General features: G+C 39.4%; 1 protein-coding gene across 18 annotated transcripts in view; it reads left to right on the top strand.

Moving 5' to 3' along the window:
• The window catches only part of lrrc7 (leucine rich repeat containing 7), a 584,278-nt gene that overhangs the window by 251,522 nt on the left and 312,167 nt on the right, over positions 1-20,589 (top strand). For 14 of the 18 annotated variants that reach the window (XM_073063123.1, XM_073063125.1, XM_073063124.1 and 11 more), the window contains one exon: positions 15,727-15,816. The gene's annotated coding sequence lies outside the window, so the exon portion shown is untranslated. Of the gene's footprint in view, positions 1-15,726; positions 15,817-20,589 lie in introns of those variants that run through there. The other 4 variants (XM_073063136.1, XM_073063138.1, XM_073063135.1 and 1 more) reach the window with 1 other exon arrangement.

Raw genomic sequence — 20,589 nt, 5'->3', positions numbered from 1 at the left:
AGTCCATGGCCTCTTTTATGGCCAAACTCAGGTGGAGGACCAATACTTTATATTCTGTCAAGGTAGCCTCCAACCAGGTGGCATGAACATCGATTTCTTGAACTTCTGGTAATTGCGCCCCCCTTCACAATTCCCAATTTCTGTTTCCCTCTTTCGCTGCATCTCCCCACCTGTCCATCACCTCCCTCTACTGCTCCTTCTTTCCTTTCTTCCATGGTCTTCTATCCTTTCCTATAAGATTCCCCCTTCTCCAGTCCCATCTATATCTCTTTCACCAATCAACTTACCAGCACTTTACTTCACCACAACCCCCCATGTTTTACCTACCACCTTGTATTTCTTCCTCCCCTCCACCCACCACATTATTTGGACTTCTCTTTCTTTCCAGTCCTGATGAAGGGTCTCAGTCCAAAACATTGACTGTTTATTCATTTCCGTAGATGCTGCTTGGCCTGCTGAGTTCCTCCGGCATTTTGTGTGTGTTGCTTTGGATTTCCAGCATCTGCCGATTTTCTCATGTTGGAAGATAATCTATAGGCCTTGTTGATCCTAGTGCTAGCTCTCTTTGTCCTTCTCAGATGCAGGTTTGGAATTTGTTGCTGGGAAACCTTGGTGTGATGGTGATGAATGAAATAAAGGCTTATGGGCTTATTTACTCTTACAGTAGTGAAGGCTGGGCTTCATATTTATTCTGTGAAGACCACTTAGCAATAAAACTAGTATAGATTCCTTGACTAATTATAGTCCTTATTTGAAGTAAGTTGCACATTTGGGAATTTGATTTTAATAATGCATCCTGCAACATAATAAAAGCCTTTAGTATGAGGAATAATATTGTCTGATTCCCATGAAGCTAAAAATGATGTGAAAGGAAATTTGTTACAATTTTTCCTCCAAATTGCTCTCTCTCTCTTTAGTCACACAGAACGTATTATAAACCACTTTGTTATCACCAGACAATGAAAGTCATCCATTTTAGACGTAGTTTGTTGGTATTAAGCTCTTGACAGAGATTCGATGCCGCAGCACCCTAAATGGAGATGGCTTTTCTTGTGATTCACTATGAATTATTTCTGAGAGACTTTATGATTTAAGACAATTTGATTTTTATTTTGGAAAATTTCAAAGGGAAGTATTTTGTGGAGAATCCCAGACTAATGTGAAGGGATGTAAGGCCTTTATTGGGATTAAAGTCATCAATACAAATAATTAGGAAAGTAAACAAATTGTAACTGGAACACTAATTCAAAACTATGCAGGCAGCATGGCACTGCAGTGGAATAAATGAGAACAAGGATCACCAAAGATACCTTATTTTGAATTCCATATATTTAGCAAAGAGATATCGAAACTAGATTAGAGGATGAAAAGATGAAGCTTTTCCATCCTCTACCTAGTTGTAGCAAGAGAGACAAAAAAGTTGACTGCTTTAACAAATGGAAAGTTAACAAAATCTTGATTGTTTTGAGGAATTTTTGCCCCCATTTTTGGTTGCATCTGGAGTTCACCTAAATGTAAGAAAGATGTAAAGCAGGAAATGTGTTATAGAAACGTAAAATGTGAAAACATTCAATAGGTCAGACAGCAGCTGTGTGGACAAAACCAGAGTTAATATTTCAGTTCAGCTTTTGTTGAAGTTTGGAAAACATAACAGGTATTACTTATATGTAAGAGCAAGGCCAATGGGGAGATGAAAAGAAAGTGAAAGGAAAGTTCCTAACCTCCTCTCAGCCAATGACGGAATAGAGAAGAATTTAATGTGTTTTTTTTTTAAAAGAGTAATTTTGGACTAAATGAGTGGGATCCATAGTAACTTGGTTGCTTGGATTCAGCATTTGCATGTCCACAGAAGGCAGAAGGTACTGGTTGATGGCTCTTACTCTGGCTGGAGGTATGTAACTAGTGATTTCTGCAGAGATCTGTACTTTGGGGGCCTCTGCTGTTTGTAAGTCAATTGTATAAAATGTAGATGGATGGGTTAGTAGGTTTGCAGATGATGCAAAGGTTGGTGATGTTATGAATAATGTAGGAGGTTGCTAAGGGATACAGCGGGGCATACATCAGTTGCAAATGTAGGAGGAGAAATGGCAGGTAGAGCTCAATTTGAATGAGTGTAAGGTGTTGCACTTTGGAAGATCATAAGACCATAAGATATAGGAGCAGAATTAAGCCATTTGGCCCATTAAGTCTGTTCCGCTATTTCATTATGGCTGATCCTTGTTTCCGCTCAGCCCCAATCTCCTGCTTTCTCCCCATATCCCTTCGTGCATGGACCAATCAAGAATCCACCAACGTCTGGCTTAAGCATTCACCCTCCACAGCTGCTTGTGGCAAAGAATTCCACAGATTCACCACCCTCAGGCTAAAGAAATTCCTCCTCATTTCTGTTCTAAAAGGATGCCCCTCTATTCTGAGGCTGTGTTCACTGGTCCTAGACTCTCTCGACATTGGAAACTTCCTCTCCACATTTACTTTATCAAGATCTTTCACTATTCAAGCTGTTCAATTCTGGTATCATTTTTATGAGCCTCCTTTGAAATCTCTCCAATGTCCACATCCTTTCTAAGTTAAGGGGCCCAAAAACTGATCACAATACTCCAAGTGAGGCCTCACCCGTGCTTTATAAAGTCTCGGCATTGCATCCTTGCTTTGATATTCCAGTCCTCTCAATATCAATGCTAACGTTGAATTTGCCTTCCTCACCATAGACTCAGGCTGCAAATAAACCTTTAGGGAATCCTGCACAAGCCCTCCCAAGTCCCTTTATGCCTCACAGTTTTGAATTTTCTCTCCATTTAGAAAATAGTCTACCCTTTTATTTCTTTACCAAAGTGCATGACCATACACTTCCTGACACTGTATTCCATCTGCCGCTTCTTTGCCCATCCTCCTAAACTGTCTGCCTTTCTGTAGGCACTCTGCTTCCTCAAAACTACCTGCCTCTCCACTTATCTTCATTTCATCTGCAGATTTTGGAACAAACCCTTCAATTCCATCATACATATAACGTAAAAAGAATCAATCCCAACACAGACCCCTATGGAACACCACTTGTCACTGGCAGCCAACCAGAAAAGGCTCCATTTATTCCCACTCTTTGCCTCCTGCCAAACAACTGCTGCTTTATCCATGCTAGAATCTTTCCTGCAACACCATGGGCTCATAACTTGTTAAGCAACCTCATGTGTAGCTTCTTCTCAAAGGCCTTCTGAAAGTCCAAATACACAACATCAACTAATTCTCCTTTGTCTATTCTGCTTGTTATTTCTTCAAAGAAATCAAACAAATTTGTCAGGTAGGAATTTCCCTAATGGAAACCATGCTGACAATGGCCCATTTATCATGTTCCTTCAAGTACCCCAAAGCCACACCCTTAAAAATCTACTCCAATGTTTTCCCAACCTCTGAAGTAAGACTAAGTGGCCTATAATTTCCTTTCTTCTGCCTCTCTTCTTCTCTTGAAGAGTGGAGTGACTTTTGCAAAATTCCAATCTTCTGGAACCATTCCCTATTGAAAGAAATTCACTAATGCCTCCACAGTTTCTTCGGCCACCTCTTTCAGAGCCCTGGGGTGTACTCCATCTACCTTCAGACCCTTCAAGTCCCCAAGAAACCTACCTCCTAGTAATGGCAACTTCACACACTGGAATTTCCACCATACCGCTGGTGTCTTCCACAGTGAAGACTAATACAAAATACTTATTCAGTCCTTCCGCCATTTCATGTCCCCCATTAATACCTTTCGAGCGTTGTTATCCAGCAAGGTGATGTCAACTCTCGCCTCTCTTTTACACTTTATGTACCTGAAAAAACTTTCGGTATCCTCTTTAATATCATTGACTAGCTTACTTTTATATTCCATCTTTTCTTTCTTAATTACTACTTTTGTTACCTGTTGATTTTTAAAAGTTTCCCAATCCTCTAACTCCCCATTAATTTTTGGTCTATTATATACTCCCTCTTTGGCTTTTATGTTGACTTTGACTTCTCTTGTTAGCTACATTTGTCACCTTGCTTTTGGAATACATTTTTTGGGATGTATATATTCTGTGCCTTCAGAATTGCTTCCAGAAATTCCAGCCATTGCTGCTCTGCCATCATCCCTGCCAGTGTTCTTTTCCAATCAATTTGGGCCAACTCCTCTCTCATGCCTCTGTAATTCCCTTTGCTCCACTCTAATACTGATACATTTGACTTTAGCCTTTCCTCAAATTTCAGGGTAAATTTGATTATATTATGATAACTTAACCCCTAAGGGTTCTTTTACCTTAAACTCTCTAATCAATTCTGGTTCATCGCACAACACCCCAATCCAGAATATTTGACCCTCTAGTGGGCTCAACCATGAGCTGCTCTAAAAAGCCATCTCATAGGCTCTCTAGAAATTCCCCCTCCTGAACTCCAGCACCAACCTGATTTTGCCAATCTACCTGCATATTGAAATTCCCCATGAAGTACACAGTTAATGGCTAGGACCTTTAACAGTACTGATATAGAGAGGGATCTTGGGGTCTAAGTCATAATCCCCTGAAAGTGGCCATCCAAGTCAATAGGGTTATATAAAAAAGTGTATGACAAGCTTAACTTTATTAGTCAAGGCATTGAGTTCAACAATCAGGAAGTTGTAGCGTAATTTTATAAAACTCTCTTCGGCTGCTTCTGGAGACCTGTTATAGAAAGTGTTGGGAGGCTATAGACAGGGTGCAACAGAAGTTTATCAGGTTGCTGTCTCGATTAGAGGGAATGTACTATAAGAAAGGGTTGGAAAAACTTGGTTTGTTTTCTTTGGAGTGGATGCTGAGGCGAGACCTGATCGATGTTTATATTAAAATATAGTTAGAGCCACTACCAGAGACTATGCATTTGAGGTGGGAAGGAGTTCAAAGGTGATGTGCAGGGCAACACACACACAAAATGCTGGAGGAACTCAGCAGGCCAGGCAGCATCTATGGAAAAGAGTACAGTTGACGTTTCAGGCGGAAACCCTTCAGAAGGACTGGAGGAAAAAGCAGGGCAAGATTTCTTTATATTCATATTGTGGTGGCTGCCTGGAACATGTTGTCGGGGGTGGTGATGGAGGCAGATACAGTAAAGGTGTTCAATATGCACATGCATAAGCAGAGAAGGAGGGATATCGGCCATGTGAATGCAGAAAGGATTAGGTGTCATGAGTTTAATTCATTTACCACAACACTGGGTTGAAAGGCCTCTTTCTTTGCTGTACTCTTCCTGAAAATATTTTGAATTTTATTTATTTCTGTTTATTTTATGGGATGTGGAGTTAGCCAGGCCAATATTAATTATCAGTCCCCAACTCCCCTTGAGGATACGGTGAGATATTGCCTTAGGATGCGAATACTGCAGCTAAAGATATTCTCATAATATGTTGGGCGAAGACTTAATGTTTAAGCTCAGCGTCAGTCCAGGAATTTTATTATGTGACTTGGAGGAAAACCTGATGCATTACTGTTTTCATTCATGAAGTGTTAAGAACAAGGAGAATTAACAAGATATGAAGACCCACAAGTGCAATCAATGAAACTGTGAGAGGTATAAAACTGTAATCAATAATCCTAATGGAATGAAGGCTTTTATAACAATGTTCTTCATGAGATACCTATTTGGCGCATTGAGTCAAAATTTTACTACCTTTTAGAAGGCAGTACTGTTCAAATTTAGAAAAATCATACTGGACCTAAGTAAATAAATGAAGAGAATAAGTTGTATAAATTATTCTGGAATTTAGAGGATTGACTGGCAATGTAATCTTTTTTAAAAATAATAAAGGATTTGGTAATGTGGAAACATTTAATGGATGTATCAGCATTCTACCATGCATACAAATAATGAAAAGGTTGAATTTTTGAAGGAAGAGGGTAAATTTGAGATTAAGGTTAGCAAGAATTAGAAAATGGAATTGTCAGACCATCTGCAACTATGAAAAACAAAGAATGAGCAAAACAAAATGTGTGCCCTGGAAAGATATTGATGAGAGATGTATGGAATGTCCAGGGAATAACAAAATAGCTGTGGCATTGAAATACATTTTTTCTTCACTGCAGCAAATGCAATATATGGAGAAACAGAGAGGATCCAGGAGTCAAATAACAATATATTAAGAAACGTATTCTATATTGGACTCAAGCTGTTTTTAGGTGGATAAACCTGGTGCAAATATCAAATATTATCATCTTGGGAAAGGAAAACGAAGCAGAAATTGATTAATTTGAATTTTGTTGCTTTATTGTTACAACTAAATTTGAAGTAAACCTGATGTTTGCTGTCCTAATTCACGAGTACCTTTCCCCCATCAACCTTGCACTCATTGACCTAGTTTCTGATTAAGCAATAGCTAGATATTAAATGTTTTCTTTATTTTCAAGCACGTCCATGATTTATTTCTTCATCTCATCCAGTTCTACTACGGTTTTAGTTTTCTGTAGTTCTAGCCTCTTGATTATACCGTATTTTATTATTCTGTTAATTGCTGAAGGTTGATGAATGCACTCATTTCTGAATTGCTGGCAAACAAAGGAGTTTTTTTCACCTAAGTATTGCAACTGTTTTACCTCTTTTTCCTTCTTTAAAACATTGCTTGAAAAATAACTCTCATACCAAACTATTCACTAATAAATATATATATCACATTTTGTTTAATAATGGCCATATGAATTTTTTGATATATTGATAAATTAGTGCTTCACAAATATGAATTGTTGCTGTTGAGGTGCTATGGACACTTAAGTGGATCTGAGGTACAGATCTGATCTGATATGAGAGAACTGATAGGACTGTTTCTGTAAAAATTAGATAGTTGCACATGCTTTGTTAGAATTTTGCTAATAAAGACCAGAATAAGTGCCTGGGGAAAAATATAATCTGGTTTTATTTGTTGAATCATTCAAAAGAAATAATCTACAGCTGTAATCATTTTCATAATGTATAATGTCTTTCTGCATATCTAAGTTGGAGCCTGATAGGTTCCAGCTCACAAATCTATCAGTGCTCTGCTGCTCGACTCCATCTGGAGAGTTTACTTAATTTACCTATGGGCCTGGTGCTTGATCCATGGACCAGTTCATTTCTGTGGAGTGTGCGGCTGATGTGTGTGTGTCTCTCTCACTCTCCACCTCCCTGCTCCCCCTCTGTCAGAATTTTATCTTTCTCTCTCTCCCTCTCCCTCTCTCCCGCTCTCCCTCTCTCCCTCTCTCCCTCTCTCCCTCTCTCCCTCTCTCCCTCTCTCCCTCTCTCCCTCTCTCCCTCTCTCCCTCTCTCCCTCTCTCCCTCTCTCACACACACTCACACACACTCACACACACACGTTCTGTCTCTATCACAATTTCTCTGCCTCCCTCTCTATGTCAGAATTTCTCTCTCTCTATCTCTCTCTCTCTCTCTCTCTCTATCTCTCCCCCTCTCTCCCCCTCTATCTCTCTATCTCTCTATCTCTCTCTCTCTATCTCTCCCCTCTCTCCCCCTCTCTCCCCCTCTCTCCCCCTCTCTCCCCCTCTCTCCCCCTCTCTCCCCCTCTCTCCCCCTCTCTCCCCCTCTCTCCCCCTCTCTCCATCTCCCTATCTCTACAGTGGAGTGAGTGGATAACAAGAATAAGCCCAGATGCAATTTTATTATGCTTGCTGGAATGATTATAATTGTTTTATTGTCTTTAATATTTTAGTTGATGTCATTTTAATTCTTTAAAATTTAATAATTCCTTTCAACCAACTTTGATAATTTGAGTTTATTTTTTTAAAGTATTTGAATGTGCTGAGTATTCATAAGTATTTAAAAAAGAACTTCAGGTAAAATAAATTTCCTTCCCCTCCCCTCTTCTTTTATTCCCTACTCTGGCCTCTTACTTCTTCTCACCTGCCTTTCACCTCCTCATTCTCTGTCTTCCCTTCCTACTATGGCCCACTCTCTTATTCTCCTCTCCTATCAGATTCCTTCATCTCCAGCCCCTTTACCTTTTCCACTCAACTGCTTCACCTATTACCTTCCAGCTATCCTTCTTTCCCTCACCCCCACTCCACCTTTTTATTCTGGCATCTTCCCCCTTCCTTTCCAGACCTGGGAAAGGGTTAATGTCATATGTTCATTCCCATTGGATGCTGCCTGACTTGCTGAGTTCCTCCAGCATTTTGTGTGTGTTGCTTTGGATTTCCAACAACTGCTGAATTTCTTGTCTTTAAAAAAGAAGTTGACAGTTTTGAAAGAGAGCAAAACTGGCACGTCCAAGGATTTCTATGCTGTTTTCTGAGTGTAGCTGGTTCGGTGACCACCTACGTGAACTTATTACATTACACAGGTTCCTGGGAGAGCCTTTCCCCTTGAGACAAGGTTGCATTCTGCCAACAGGTTAAGCCCCATAAACTGGAACCACGTAAATGCAGCACAGTGTAGGAAAATTGGTAGCACGAATGGTTGGAGGCCTCACCTACCGAAAGCTGAGCCATTGGCAAGAAGCTATTTTACTCTTCTAGCATCTCCTGCTGATAAGGCAGTGCCTCATTAGGAATATTTCTAAATCACTAATCTGCTACATCTTTTAATATAAAGGGGCTAAGTCCAAATAGGCTGCAGGCCCTTTTAAACTTCCCTTAACAGTGGTATGCATTTGCTGATTTTCAGTTAGCACTGTTAGCACGAAAAGTATGGCACTGTTTCGTGATGGCATCCATAATCAGCTTCAAGAAATAAAAGATCTGACAATTCCATTCATTCACTTTCATACTCTTCCTTTGTGCTCACACAGTGTAAGAGTTTAACAAGGAGAAAATTGCAGTCTGCAGAATGTAAAGTCAAAAATTCTGGTCATTGTAATTCTATTTCTGTGAAATTACATAATTTAGAAAAAATTAACAGAATAATTTTGCTCTTGTGCTGTGAAAATGCGAATATATATATTTTCAAATGTTTGTAATAAAATTCAAATGGTTCATTATTTAAGCCTTAGTCCATGCATTCTAGTGATTTGGGTCATCATACTTAGAAGAAATTTGGACTAAATGAAGGATATTCAACAAGAATTAGTACAATGTACATAAAAACCTTAAAATGAAATTCAGACACACTCATGATATTATGAACTCTGTGGGTATTTCTAATTTGCCAAGCATTAAAATTGACTTAAAGTTAATTTAGATTAATTTTGACAAATCCCCAATAAGGAATTCCTCTATCTCAGGAGTACTGGCCAATAATTATTAAAAATATTCAATTTAGAAGAGCACAAATGATATTGAAGCTGGAGATTAATATATGTGGGTGTGTGTACTTTCAACAAGAAAACAGGTCATTGATTCTAACTCAATATTCCAAAGTTTTTGCCATGGCCAGTGACATCATTTGTTTCGTTTATCTTTTAGCAAATCTTACACATTAATATCTGTGGCTGAGCACTATCCCTCAAACTTACATCCACAATTCAACAACTCGAGACTTTTACAATAATCTCCAATCCTATTTTGTTGTCCATTGAACATTATAACTTCTAACTTCCATAGCACAGTCGTTCACATAGTGCCAGTGACCTACGTTCAGTTCTGCAGATGTCTGTAGGGCGTTTGTATGTTCTCCTCGTGACTGTTGGGTGCTCCTATTTCCTCAGACATTGGGTTAGCAGGTTAATCGCTCACAGGGTTGTAATTGGCCGGTGTGGGCTCATTGAGCCAGAAAGGCTGCTGCTTCCTGCACCCATGCTGAACTCGTCAACTTCATCCACTTTGCCTCCAACTTCCACCCTGCCCTTAAATTTACCTGGTGCATTTCCAACACCTCTCTCCCCTTTCTCGATTTCACTGTCTCTACCTCTGGAAACAGCTTATCTACTGATGTCTATTATAAATCCACAGACTCTCACAGTTACATCGTCCCACCCTGTTCCTTGTAAAAACACCAACCCCTTCTCTCAGTTCCTCAGTCTCCATCGCATCTGCTCTCAGCATGAGGGTTTTCGTTCTAGAATGAAGGAGATGTCCTCCTTTTTCAAAGAAGGGGACTTCCCTTCCCCCACCATCAAAGTTGTCCTCAAACGCATCTCTTCCATTTCACACGCGTCTGCTCCCACCCCATCCTCCTGCTACCCTGTCAGGGATAGGGTTCCTTTTGTCCTCATCTATCATCCCACCAGCCTCCATGTCCAGCACATAATTCACCAAAATCTCCGTCACTTCCAGTGGGATCCCACCACCAAGCACATCTTTTACTTCCCCTCAATTTCTGCTTTCCACAGGGATCACTCACTACACAACTCCCTTGTCCATTCGTCCCTCCCCACTGATCTCCCTCCTGGCACCTGTCCTTGCAAGTGGAACAAGTGCTACACCAGCCCCTACACCACCTCCCTCATACCATTCAGGGCCCCAAACAGTCCTTCCAGGTGAGGCGACACTTCACCTATGAGTCTGTTGGGGTCATATAGTGTCAGCTGCTCCCGGTGTGGCCTCCTCTATATTGGTGAGATCCGATGTAGAATGGGAAACCGCTTCCCTGAGCACCTATGCTCTATCCACCAGAAAAAGTGGGATCTCCCAGTGGCCACCCATTTTAATTCCACTTCCAATTCCCATTCCAATATGTCCATCTATGGCCTCCTCCACTGTCGTGTATTCTGTTCAGGTAGCCTCCAACCTGATGGCGTGAACATTGATTTCTCGAACTTCTGGTAATGCCTTTCACTCCTTTACCATTCCCCATCCCCTTTTTCCCCCTCTCATATTATCTCCTTGCCCACCCATCGCCTCCCTCTGAGGCTCCTCCCACCTTTTCTTTCTTCCATGGCCTTCTGTCTCTTTCACCAATCAACTTCCTAGCTCTTTACTTCATCCTTCCCTATTCAGGTTTCACCTGTCACTTGGTGTTTCTCTTCCACCCCCCCCCCCCCCATCCCACCTTTTACATCTAGTCCTCATCTTTCTTTCTCCAGTCCTGCTGAAGGGTTTCGGCCCAAAATGTCGACTGTACTCTTTTCCTAGATGCTGCCTGGCATGCTGAGTTCCTCCAGCATTTTGTGTGTGTTGTTGGAAGGGCCTGTTACCTGACCTTGTCTCCAATTATGTTAATTTAGAACAAAAAAAATCAACAGTACAATCTTTGTATTTGCATCTCTTCAGTTTAAGCAAGATTCCAGAGGATTTGCATCATATCCACTTTAAAGTCACAGTTAGTTTGTAAGATTGTGCTAATTTTATGTCTTCCCTAATTTTAAGAATTGCTTTAACCCTGTTTAAGGGATCTATTCTCTGTCTACAACATCCATGAGTACAAACATATTGGTTATAAGCTTCTCATATCAGAATCAGGTTTAATATCACGGACATATGTCATGAAATTTGTTATTTTGTGGCAGCAGCATGTTGCAATACATAATAAAAAACTGTATATCACAATAATTAAGTAATGCATAAAGAGTGGAAAATCAAATATTGAGGTAGTATTCATGGGTTCATTGTTCATTCAGAAATCTGCTGGCAAAGGGGAAGAAGTTATTCTTGAAACATTGAGTGTATGTCTTGTGACTCCTGTACCACCTCCTCGATGGAGGCAATGAGAAGAGGGCATGTCCTGAGTGATGGGTGTCCTTAATGATGGCATTGCCTTTTGAAGTGTCCCGGATGTTGGGGAGGCTAGTGCCCATGATGAAGTTGGCAGAGTTTGCAAGCTTCTGCACCTGTGTGATGGCCCTTCTATACCAGACCGTGATACAAACAGAATGCTCTCCACACACATCTGAAGAAATTTCTGAGAGTCTTTGGTAACATACCAACCCTCCTCAAATTCCTAATGAAATATAGGCACTGTCACGTTGTCTTTGAAATCGCATCAATATGTTGGTCCCAGGATATATCCTCCCAGGAACTTGAAACAGCGCACCCTTTCCACCTTTGATCTCTTGATGAGGACTGGTGTGTGCGTTCTGTTGACTCCCTCCTCCTAAAGTCCACAATCAATTCCTTGGTCTTACTGATGTTGAATGCAAGATTGTTGCTGTGAAACCACTCAACCAGCTGATCGTTCTTGCTCCTGTATGCCGCCTCATCACCATCTGAAATTCTGCCAACAATAGTGGTGTTGCCAGTAAATTTATAGATGGCGTTTGAACTGACCCTTGCAACAGAATCGCGGGTGTAGAGAGAGTAGAGCAGTGGACGAAATGCACATTCCTGAGGTAAGCCAATGTTGATTGTCAGTGAGGAGGAGATGTTATTTCTGATCTGCACAAACTATGGTCTCCATGAGGAAGACAAGGATACAGTCGCAGAGGGAGGTTTCAAGGCCCAGGTTTTGGAACTTGTTGATTAGATCTGAGGGTATGATTGTGTTGAACATTGAGCTGTAGTCAATAAACAGCAACCAGATGTAGGTATTGCTATTGTCCAGGTGATCTAAGGCTGAATGGAGAGCCAATGAGATTCCATCCACTAGTTCTATTATAGCAATAGGCAAATTGCATGGCTCCAGGTCCTTGCTTGGGCAGGATTTGATTCTAGCCATGATCATCCTCTAAAAGCACTTAGTCACAGTAGATGTGAGTGCAACTGGGTGACAAGCATTGAGGCAGCTCACCCTGCTCTTGGGCACTGGTATGATTGTTGCCCTTTTGAAGCACGTGGAATTCTCCTGTTGCAGCAGTGAGTGATTGAAGATGTCCGCCAGTTGGTTGGCACTGGTTTCAGCACCTCAGCAGGTACACCATCGGGGTCTGAAGCTTTGTGAGGATTTACCCTCTTGAAAGCTGTTCTGATACCAGCCTCTGAGACGGAGATCATGAGGTCACCAGATGCTGCAGAGATTCACAGAGGTCTAATTTTATTCTCCCTTTCAAAGCATGCATAAAAGACATTGAACTCATCTGAGAGTGAAGCTTCACAGCCATTCATGCTGTTAGGTTTCATCTTGTAGGAAGAAATTGCCTGCAAACCCTACCAGAGCTAACGTGCATCTGATTCCATCTCTGATCTCAGTCAGAATTGTTATTTCACCCTTACAATAGCCTTCCGTAGGTCGTACTGGACTTCTTGCATTGTTCTAGATCACTGGTCTTGAATGCCACATGTAGCCCTCAGCAGGCTATGAATCTCCTGGTTCATCCACAGCTTTTGGTCTGGGTACTTCGTTAGATTGAAGTATTTCTTGCTCCAGCAATTAACTCATTTAGTTACCCCTTTGTTTTCTTTCTCATATTTGATTTTGAGCAATACATTTCTTGTATTCAATTAGCATACTGTTCCTGATCGTTTGTTCTATTTTAACACATATTCCAACCTTTGCAGTCTGCAAGTTTTAATTGCATTCCTTAGGTCAATTAAAAATTGACCATCTACTTTGTTTCTTGACATTATACCACAGTTGCCTCACTTGTGGTTATCAGAGCATCTTCTTGGCCAAGGTTTAGTGCAAGTCTTCACTCTTCCCAAAGTATCTTCAAAGAAGTAACTTATAAATTTAGCTTGTCAGCATCCAGGCAAATTAGTTTCACTAAGCAACTGCCTTCTCACTCCTCTCTTTATGTCTGTTGCTAAATGCACATTGCTTTCTGGCAATCTGGGGAATCCTGATCCAAGAACAGGATTGGCACAGCCAAGAAGGGCCAAAAGGCCTGTTTCTGTGCTGTAATGTTCTATGGTTCTAACAGTTAAGGCAACTTTTTCCTCCAATCAATCACTCTTGATTAATAGAGTCTCTCAGTTGAACACTCATTTTCCCTTTACTGCAGTTGTCCAAAAAATTGAATTGTCCTCGGGCACCCTCTCAAGAGTAGCTGCTAGCAAAAACCTAGACACGTTTATATTATTTTATTTAGATTTTTCCTTTCCCTCCTATCTAGCATCCCCCTACTTATTAATCCATATTAAATAGAAATCACATTGATAGTGTCTGAATCATGGGTAGTAACTGCTATCCTTCAAAAGAAGACCAGAGAGAGTCATAGTGGATGCCCTGCTGAATAAGTGCTATAACAGTTTATAGAGATGTTTATTTTCCAACATGTACCTCTCTGCCTTCCACCCCCACCCACCCCAACTTCCCCACTAAGCATATCCAGAAAATGTTTGCTGTTTTCCCCTTGAGTGCATTGGACCATACAGCTTAAAATGTACAGCCCATTATCTATTAGTATCTCAGTTAATCCATAATGAAAATTGAGTTACCTTAGGTATGTGTTTGTGGTGTAACCCAATATGCAATGTACAATAACCATGGTATTTTCCCAGTTGAATGAGGTGTAATTCTAGCAACAAACTGGAGAGATTTGTAGTTTCATCCTGGCTCTGTGCAAACTAGTGATCCAAGTCAGGGTAATAAGAAGAATGCTATAATAGTTCTTAGACTAGAGAATGGATAATTGGCAAGAATTTCTGCTTCAAGTCAGATTTCTATAACCACTGATGGAAGGCTGATTGATTATAAGATGGCTTTGACACTGCTTATGGTGTTTTAATTCCGCCATCACTTTCTAAAATATAAAAAAGGATTAACAATGGGAGACTGCTGGTGTATCAGAAATCTTATGTAATTTTGAATTAACAGTTTTTAGGAGAGAATGCAAAAAAAATGTAAAGTATAGAATCAAAATATACACAGTTGTCCAAACCTTGCACACCAGGAGTCTGCAGATTGAATGTTTATTACTCTTCATTTTGACAAAGAGAAAATTGCAAAGCCAAAAATTCTGGCCATTATATTTCTGGGTTTAACTTACACAATTACTTAAGAAATTAGCATCAACCTTTTGCTTTTATGCTATGAAGATGTAAAATTGTTTAGTTTGGAATTTTAGCAATAAATTAGAAAGGTATGTGGTTTAATCCCTAGTTCTTGCAGCCCAGTGATCTGAGTGATAGTAACAGAAACAATGCTGCAATAGATCTTGACTGGGAAAAGCAAGAATCAGCGAATTATGCTCTATTTACAGTAGAAAGATTTTTAAAATCCTTAAAATATAATTCTGACACACTCATTATGAACTTTACAGGTAATTCTAATATCCATTGAACATTAGCATTGATTTAACTTTGGCAAGTTCCCAATAAAGAATTGCTCCACCCTTGGGAGTCCTGACCAAGAAGTATTAAATGTATTTGGTATTAGAGGAGCACGTATGATATTGCGACTGGAAACTAAAAAAACCAGTAGTTTTGCACGTTTAAGCGAAACTAGCTGCTGATTTATCTTGAATTAAGTAATAAAAAATCAGAGGTAGTATTTAAAATAATTTTTCATTTGACAGCTGAACCACAATCCAAGAACTTAAAAAGACTAAATACAAATAAGTTGCTGCAGTCTTCAGTGCACAAATATTTAGCAATTATTTATTCCAAGATGTATAGCATTCAGTAGTATTTTCTACATCTTTATAACTAACTTATTAGCAGTTTTCTCATCTCATACCAGAATATGCTTTATGGTCTTTGTGTATCCTTCAGGTAAGCAAATGTTGTCTGTCTCATAAAGTATTCATGATTTATCTTGATAGATAGTGAACCATTCAGAGTTGAATGTCAATAGCTATAAACGCCAAACTTGAGGAATACTGTCATGTTGTAAGGGACACCAATGATTGCTTATGGAATCAATTTTGTGTTCCCTCCCCCCCCCCCTCTCCTTCAGCCACATTGAAGTTTATCTCACTTATGAGATGCTTGGAGTATTGGATAGGGTTTCAGGGCATTCAAGCATATGGTAAAGGTCCGAAGTTTGACGGTTGTTTTTTGATACATTTTTCAGCTTTGAAACAAGATTGCTCATGGCTCAGTGTACTTGGCAATAGTCCTGGGAAGAAGAGTGCACCCGACGAGTAACCTCATCCGTCGTGCGGTAAGGGTTTAAAAGTTATGAATTTTATGATAGCTATGAATAGAAGTGATAATCTTGGAATACCCTAGACTACCCAAGAATACCCTAATACTACTAATGTGACTGTGCAGTTACATGAATCTTAAAGCAATATAAGTTTCTGTAGCATCTTTTAGCCTGTCTACATGTGTGTAATATGAACATGGTCTAAAACTCAGTTGCTGTTCTGACAAACTATTCATTTTTCATTACAAAATTAAGCAGATTAACTTTGAACATTTCTGTGAATTGGATTTAAATTTTGTCCTTTCAATTCTGGTAATAGGGTCAAATTCAGCTTTGCTCAATGGGATAAATATCTGTTGTCTAGAGAATTTTAAGAATCTTTGTAAAATTAATTTTGAGTTTATCTGCCATCTTTACTAATGGAGCATACCCACAGAACAAGCTAGCAGTAAATAAGTTAGCACACATCTTGATGAACTGGAAATGATAAACTGACAAAAGTTGAGATATGTTATATGTATTAAAATGTTAGGACTATTATTGGGTACATGACACGTGTTACAGGGTAATAATGAGTCATGGCAAAGATCGAGTATGGTATAAGAGCAATGAATGATATTAACTCAACCTGCTATGAGTTAGCTTTATGAATGGATTTGTAACCTGCATGTTTTAACTTGTATGTTGTTTTCTCTTATTTACAATAATACTAGAAAAAAAAACACTCTTATATTTTGGCTCATGCAAAAGGCACTTTATAAAAGGGAAATCTTCTTTTCAATTCAGTAAAAGCCCATGACAACAATGAAAAATAACAATATACAGTGGATTCTGGTTAATTGGGACACACCAGGCACGGTAAATTTTGGCCCAAATAAACGGCTGCCCCAACTATTCAAAGTTTCATAGGTATAAATGTATAAAAAGATAAACTATTGTTTAACTAACAGATTAAGTATTTAAATGGAAAATAGATCAAATTGAACACATTCAATATTACTAGAGTTCTATAAAACTGTATTAGTTCCTAATTAATCCAGTGTACACTGCCGTGTTCTTTTGATTGACTGTAAATAAACAATATCAGCCAACTAATGCAGACAATGGACTGCCTGCGTGCATTGCATCCTCCAAATCTTCATTTTCATTGTAACACTTAAGATGATTGTCAATTCCTTCTGTTTCTTCATAGTTCCTAAAATCAGTTTATCCAGGTACATAAAAACATTCATAGGTAAATTAATAATAAATATATATAAATAAACATAAAATCAGACATATAACTGCGTTTTTTAAAATAAAATAATGAAACTCAAAATTAATGCAATTCCCAAAGGCATTCAATAGACAAAAGGTTTAAATCCATGCTGTTTTGTTTCCATGATGTCTGGTTCCTAAAATTCTCTCGCTCTTTATGTTTAAAAATATAGTTCACTGTTATTGTCAGTTTCAACATTCTCCCTTTCCCTGAATCTGATTGTACATTACTAAATTGATTTGAACTGTCCTGGAATTATACCTCTAATCCAGACAGATTACACCCACTCATTTTTGGAAATCAAGAGTAAATTAACAGAAATGTAATTAAACATATCTATTGGCTCTGTTTCTCTTTCCATTCTCTCTGCTTGACCAACTGTGTATCTACAACGCTCGTCTCCGGTTACTGATGAATTTTTGTTCTAAGCAGAATGAATAGTTTCCTGGCTTTAGGACAGAAAGACAAAGGCTTGTTATTTAATGTACAGAAGCGTGGGATGTGGTGCTCCCTAAGGATCAATGATGGAACTGTTGAGTATAATTTATATTAACAATTTGGAATTAGGAAATGTACTTTTTATTTCAAAAAATTCCAGTAATCTTCACAGTGTATGTGATGAAAATACCATCACCAAAGAGACCGAAGAGACATCATGAATCTGTAGAATAAATTTCAGACAGAAACTATACGCAGGTAGTGTATATTTATAAAATGAGCCCTTATAATTCCAAAATAAGTGAGTTTGCATTCTGTCTTTGGATTTGAGACCTGACCATGGGGTTTCACACAGTCCTGCCATCTTGTCAGCTGCCACAAAGTGTAAAGAGAAATCATGTATGTGATTTTCTAAAAAGTAACATTTCAAGCTTTATGAAAGCTTTGTTCTACTAACCATTGTAACTTAATTAGGATCATATTTGTTTCATAATGTATGTTTAAGGACATCAGCTTTTCCAGGCAGTATACTTACTAGCCTGCTCCAATCTAAAAACAAGAAGTACTCCAAAATTTGTTGCTGCAATGTCAATGCACCATTAGAAAGACAAAAATTGTTCTCCTGGTGCTTCAGATCTTGGCTGTATTCATTGTTTTTATGTTCCAGTCTCCCAAAGAGAAACTATGTGTTCACTAATAGCTCAGGAATTATAAAAGCACATTTATTCTCAAGATGTAGACATGATTGACAAGATTAACATTTGTTATACATTGTTAATTAAACTGAGACAGTTATAATGGACTCTCTTCTTTTCCTGCCATTGGTATGTTGATGCAATTCATAGACCTTTTTAGGAGATATGGGTGTGACATTGGATCTCCATGTACAGTAACTAACCAGGTAAGGACAGGTTCTTGTGAGGTTCATGAGAATGATCCTGGGAATGAAAGTGTTAATATATGTGGAGCATGTGTTAGCTCTGGGCCTATACTCACTGGAGGTTTAGTAGAATGAGTGAGTTCTCATTGAAACCTATGGAATATTTACAGGCTTGCACAGGGTGAACATGTTTCCAAGAGTGGGGGTGTCTAGGATCATGAATCCTAGTCTAGAATCTAGGATTCAGTATACAAAGACATCTCTTTGGAACAGAGATGAGTAATTTCTTTGGCCAGATGATGGTGAATTCATAGAATTCATTACCACAGATAGATATGGAGCCAAGCCATTGGGTGTATTTAAAGAGGAAGGTGATAGGTTCTTGATTAATAAAGGTGTCAGCAGTTATGGGGAAAAGGCAGGGGAATGGAGTCGAGAAGGAAGGCAAGTCAGCCATGATTGAATTGTGGAGAAGACTCAATGGGCCATGTGGTCTAATTCTATGGTCTATGGTTGTTTTCATAATAGGTTTCTTTCCTTTGAGCATTTGCAATTTAGTTAAGTTTTATAGACAATTTAATGGTGACAAAGGCCTGGAATTTCAATTGCTTTATTTCTCAGTATTAAAGCATTATATAATGCTGCTGTTTGGAAAGCAGTGTTGTCAGTCTTTCTTGTATCACGAAACAGGCATTGCTCAAAAAGCTCAGAGTGAACTTCTTGCCAGTGCTCACTCTTAACCACACATCTGCAATCTTCTCTTTTGCTCCCTCTCACGCACTCTCACACTCAGCAAGCACTCTTTCCATATAGTTCAATTAGCCAACTATTTTCACTGTATTAATCTGCTCAATAAAAACTGGTTTCTCTGACAGAATCCCAGATTAAAGAGTGTGTTTTGTTATTCCTAGAATCTTTACTGCAGATGATAGGAGATGTGATACTAAAATTGTTGTAATGAAATTGATACCAGCATTAATTTCAGAAATCCAAGAATGGTCAAGAAGCTATGTGTGAAAGATTAAAATTGAACATTATTGTACCCGTATGTATCAATTGGCACTAATTGTATCAGGAGGAATTTAGAAAGCCCTTAACTCCGAGTGGAGTCATTGGAACATCATTTTGATGGTGTTTTTTTTAGCAGGCTTTCTTATTTTTATGAGTCCGAGTTGCTAGCTCGATGCTCAACCCAGCACGGATGGAAAGCGTGCAAGGGAGCCGGCTGGATTCAAACTCGAGAGCCTTCTCTCCAAAGTCCAGCGCTGATGCCACTACACCACCAGCCAGCTGAGGTGTTTAGCAGCTGGGAAAATAACTTCAACACTTGTGTTGGAACAGGATTGTGAAGAGGTCAGGATCTTGCTGAGGAGGAGTATTCAGTTTTCAGATTTGTTTATTTATCACAGATACATACATTGAAATATTCAGTAAAATGCATCATTTATGTTAACACCCAACTCAACCTAAGGATGTGCTGGGGGAAGCCCACACATGTTGCCACACGGTCCGTCCCAACGTAGTATGTCTACATGTTCAGCAGAACAACAAAAACAACAACACAAGAACAGCAACAAAACAGCAATAGCAAAACAAGCCTCTTTCCTCCCCCCTCCCCCAATCCACTCACTGGCTCACAAACATTGACAGCCCTCCAACCCCAGGACAGAACACCTCTGGGCTTCCAGCCTCCAGTAGACTCTCAAACTGTCAGACACACAGGGACCTGCGATTCCCGAGTGCGCTGAACTGGGGGACTCGCCAGTCTGGGAGCGTTACCAGCCCATGTCCTCACTAGTCTTTGCCCGCAGCACTTGCCAGCCTGACATCCGTCCAGCAGGATCACTGGCCTTCAACCCATGGAGCACTCCTTATGAGTTCAGTACTGAGGAGTTATTCTGCATTGCTTGGTGTTAACTGCATCTGCACCCTTTCCTAGGACTCATTCCCATATTTAATTACCTAAACTGCTTTGAGTTGCCTCAACCTCTACACTACCTATAATGTGCTTTTGCAGGGGTGTTTTGAAGTAACTATATTGTTTGTGTTTAAAGTGCTTTGGAATAATTCTAGTGATCCTTTGATAGGCTATATTGATATGTCATTTTATTGAAGCAGCTACAATTACAGTCACTGCAGACTTTTGCTGATTGATTTTTCCAATCGTTACCGAATACAGCAGTAACCATAGGAAATACAATAACAGCACTAA

Source organism: Hemitrygon akajei, chromosome 12, assembly GCF_048418815.1.
Source record: "Hemitrygon akajei chromosome 12, sHemAka1.3, whole genome shotgun sequence".
NCBI lineage: Eukaryota > Metazoa > Chordata > Chondrichthyes > Myliobatiformes > Dasyatidae > Hemitrygon > Hemitrygon akajei.
This window is presented reverse-complemented; position numbering and strand designations above follow the sequence as displayed.